The sequence below is a fragment of the Urocitellus parryii genome, chromosome 3 (assembly GCF_045843805.1).
Source record: "Urocitellus parryii isolate mUroPar1 chromosome 3, mUroPar1.hap1, whole genome shotgun sequence".
NCBI classification, from domain to species: Eukaryota; Metazoa; Chordata; class Mammalia; order Rodentia; family Sciuridae; genus Urocitellus; species Urocitellus parryii.
This window is the reverse complement of record NC_135533.1, coordinates 196,161,292-196,166,042: the sequence shown is the minus strand read 5'-3', so window position 1 is coordinate 196,166,042 and position 4,751 is coordinate 196,161,292.

Genomic DNA, 4,751 nt, shown 5'->3' with positions numbered 1-4,751 from the left:
TTATCGTACTTTATTGAGAACATAGAAACTATTAGACAGGAACAAACATAATCCAGCCATCCATTCTCCAAATTTCTCTGCATTTGTACCCTGCTCTCTGCCTTGCCATTTATTATAATGAATGAAGTGTACCTGTTTTTCTCTTCTGCCCTCTCAAGGACATTGCTCCTGTATCCTCTCTCTCTCTCTCTCTCTCTCTCTCTCTCTCTCTCTCTCTTGCACCTATGATGTGCCCCTCTGTATGGTATTCCATAAGGATGCAAATGTTTTCTAGACTCCTCCTTCCTAAAAAACAAAAGCAAAAACTTCCTTTGGACTTATATCCTTTCCTTTCAAGGATGCATTTCTCTGTTCTTCTTCTAAAGCATTGTCTATGCTCAGTCTCTACACTGGCTTGTGATCTGTCTCTCCTCTAGCCTACTAAACAGGTTTCCATCTGCATGGCTGCATTGAGGCTATTCTTTGTCCAAGTTGGCTTGATCTTCATATTGCCAACCCAATGACATATCACCAGTTAGGTTTTACCTGACCCTGTTTGAAAAAGTGAACTACTCCTTCTCTTTCTGTAGCACCTTCCTCTCTTGTTTTTTTTTTTTTTTTTTCCCATATCATTGGTCACACTCTGTCTAACTCCTTTACTGGCTCCTTGTTCAGCCCGTGCCAGGGTGATCAGTGAAATAGGAGGAAAGTGAGAGATGGTGGTTATCTTGGAAGACACAGGAGGACGCAGAGTACAGTCAAACCCAGCAGGCTGACAACCTTGCCATGTGCTCAGTGGCATCGTGGTGCTAGGATGAGGGGAACTGAGCAAAGCAGATTAGGTAGTGATTTCTGAGCAAGGAAGTCACAGATCATTGTCATTTGGGTTACATTGGTGGTAATATGCCAATAGCGAGAAGGATGTGCATCGGAACTTCCATTTTGAGTTAAAGAAAAAAATAAAGACAGGGAGGAAACTATTCTGTATTAAAAGCATTTTTTGAGGAAGGGAAGCAAAGAACAAATATGTAAATAAAGCCATTTAGCCTTGAAAAACGGATAGGATGTGGAAAGAGAGCGAGGAAACAGATTAAATAAAAGAAGGTCTTAACCTGAGTTCAGCTCATGTTAATTCTCTCTGAATATTAGGCTTTTTAAATAATAACACTCTTAACCAGAATCAGGAGAATTAGCTGAGCTGTCAGAAATAGCAGGGAGTTTGGAGGGCAATGTCGTTGCTTCTTGGAGTATAATTCCAAGACAACTTAAAGACCTCAGGATCTTTAAGGGATGCACTTCTGATTGCATCTCCTGTATAATATAGATACTAATGGATAATATAACAAAAAATATTCTCAGTAGCATTTTTCATGGTTACAGCAGAAAAGGATTTTATGTGACTCTTTCTTATAGAGTAAAGAAGACCTTTGCCTTCTTAGAATCTGTTGTGCCTTTGTCAAAACTATCCAATCACAAAAATCAAATCTGGCTTTTCAGAGTAAACACATTATTTTCTATGTAATTGCTATAATTAACTGTGGAAATATCACCGACCCTTTAGCAGAAACAGCAGATGGAATGAGATTTGTCTTCATGCGTGAGCTGGGATGTTGTGAAACTATAATCGTTAGCCATGGACTCAGTCACCACATTGTGTCGTTGGGGTGATAAGATATCAACAGTGGCGGAAATGGTGTCTCCAGTACACGGCCTCTTTCAGTGAATCAGAATGATAATTTCTGGTGTCTTTAGGAAAGCCAATTAAAAAGGGTAGAGATTGTGGCATCAGTTCAAGCAACAATTTGATCACGTTTCAGAGCAAAAGAAAGTACTACCCTTTCCTAAGTTTATCCCACTCTTTCAGCTGGTGGAGTGGCCACTGATCCCCAGTTCTGGAAGGAAGCCCCGGGGCTTTTCCAGACCCTACTTCCCTTCCTCTCTGTTCTTTCTCCTTAGTCTCTGGGTCTACCTCCAGTTCCCAAACACCTGCTTTCATCCGCAGTCCTGTTCTGGGCTTGGGTTGGGTGGTGATTAGAGAACAGGATTGTATGAAATATTAGGAATTGGGAGAAGCAGGGGTAGGCATGTGTATTCCTTTTTTCCTTTATATTTTATTATGGGAAAGTATGTACATAATGGTGGGATGTCTTATGACATATTCTTACACATGCATAATATAAAAATATAATTGGGCCAATATCATTTCCTAGGGGCATGTGTATTTCTAAGAAGCCTTCCTAATTTCCCCCTCCCCCACATGGTTAAGAACTTTTAGCTATTATAGAGGTCCTCAAGATCAAAAAGGAACATACAATTGTTCACAGAAGAAACAGACTCCCTAGACTCCAAATGCATCATTTTGGAAGAATAAGGCAACATGAAGGAGATGTGAGAAAACAGGAAGGAAGGTAGGGAAATCCAGGGATGTTTCAAACAGATCCTTGACCCTCTGAGCCTGTCTCTAGGCAATGTGACTACTCAGCCCTGACTGAGCACCTCCTCCACAGGCATGCCAACCTTCGTGAATTCTGTGGTTTACATCATTTTCTAGACCGCAGGCTTCCAGAAGGCAGGAGTGGATTCTGTAGGAAGTCTCCTTAGTTATAATGTATTATGACACTAAAAATTAAGAGTGATTAAAAAATTAAAACCACAGAATAACTGTTCAATAGCTTACTATTAATCATAGATGGAAAACAAAATGCACTGGATCAATCCAGACATGCACATAAATAAAGTTACTATGCTAAATGACAGGAAGATTCTCCTTTATGAAGATGAAGAAATGACTCATGAAAGTAGGTGAAAAACAGTATCTTAATATTGATTCCCCAAAGTCTGCCCATAGGTAGAACTGTCTGGAGGTAAATGCCTTTGTGGGCGTGTGGGACACTGACAAGGTGTCCTGCATTTTCTCTGGGGCCAATGCCTCAGGAAGGAGATAAGACTGGAGTCCTCCATAGGATACATCAGACTAGTGCTGTATGGGGAACCCACTAGTGAGAGGCCAAAGAGGGCTTTTGAATAACAGGAATGTCTAAGTTGAATTTCCAACTATTAGTAGATATGCTGTGTAATGGTTTAAGTGTTTGTATCTCCCCCAAATTAATATTGAAATTTAAGCCCCAGTGCAATAGTATAAAGGGCTGGGGGTTTATTAGAAAGTGGTTAGGTGGTTAAGGCTTCTTGCAAATGGGATTAATGCCCTTATGAAAAGACTCAAGGAAGTCTAGTTGTCCCTTTTTGCCCTTGCGTCATGCGAAAACATGGTCTGAAGATGCCATCTTGGAAGCAGAGAGCAAACTGTATATATCAAACTGATATATATATATCAGCAGGCATGGGCCTAGATAAAAAAAAATATTGGTATCAGAAGTGGGTACTGTTGTAACATAACATAACACCTTAAAATGTAGAATTGACTTAGAACATGGTATTGGGTGAAGGCTGGGCTGTAAAGTGCTATTCTGATGAGGTCTTACAGGAAAACAAAGCTTTCGGGAAAGCCTCATTCTTCTGAGAGATTTTTTTTTTTTTTTACATTTTTAGTTGTAGATGGACACAATATCTTTATTTATTTTTATGTGAGGCTGGGATCGAACCCAGGGCCTCACATGTGCAAGGCAGGCACTCTACCACTGAGCCACCGCCCCAGCCCCTCCTGAGAGATTTTCAAATGCAACTATTTAGAAGGTGCCAGAAGTATTGAGAGTAAAGGCAATTCCAATGCAGTCCTAGATGGAAATGAGGAACATTGTACTGGGCAATGGAGGAAAGGCTACCCTTTTTATAAAATGGCAAAGAACCCGACTGACTTATATTCATGTCCCACTGTTTTCTGGAAAACAGGGCTCGTGAGTGATGCAGTAGGCTATCTGGTGGAAGAAATCTCCATGTCAAATGTTGAGGGGGCTGCATAGTTTTTCTTGACTGCTTATCATAAAAAGTAAGAAGAAGGAAATGAATTAAAAATGGAATTTTTGATCTGGAGGAAAAAAGATCTTAAAGAGTTGGGAAATTCTCAGAACTTAAAAAGTAAGAGAACATGTTCAGTCATGAACATCAAAGGTGTGGTCAAGCCACTGTTTGGCAAGGAGATGAGGTCCGAGTCTGAGGAAGCCAGGTGCTATTGATCAAGACCATGGAAGAATGATCTGAAGGCATTTTGGATATTGTCCAGGCTGCCACTCCTAATCATAGACCCACAGTGACAAGGCTCTGAGGGCAGAATTATTTTAAAGGAGGGGACCAAGGTACCTGTGAGACCATGGGCTCACTGCCCAGCACGGCCTCAAGTCTCTGCTCCCCACATTTGGACACAGTATTTCTCAGCTGCAGTGGGTCCAGGTGCAGCTTGGGTTCTCTATGGAAGTCACAGGTGATAAACCTGTGTTCATCACAAGGTGATAAACCTAGGCAATGTCCACGTGGTGCTAGTTATACAGGTGCACAGAGTGCACAAGCTATGGGGGCATGACTGTAACCATTTAGATTTCAGTTATACTCTGGGAAGCCTTGAGGTTCAGATAGAGAACTGCTGCAGGAGCTGGACCATGTCAGAGACCCTGGGTCAATGCCTAATACAGCCATGGGGTAGAGCTACCCCTGAAATCCCTGAATTATAGAACCTAGGGAAGCTGCAGGCATGAGGCTCTAACTCATGAGAGCTTCTGTGTAGACTGTACCCAGCAAAACTGTCAGAGTGGGCTCATCCAAAATCTTGGGAGGCCCAACTACATCCTAGTATGTCCAGAAGATGGGACATGGAGTCA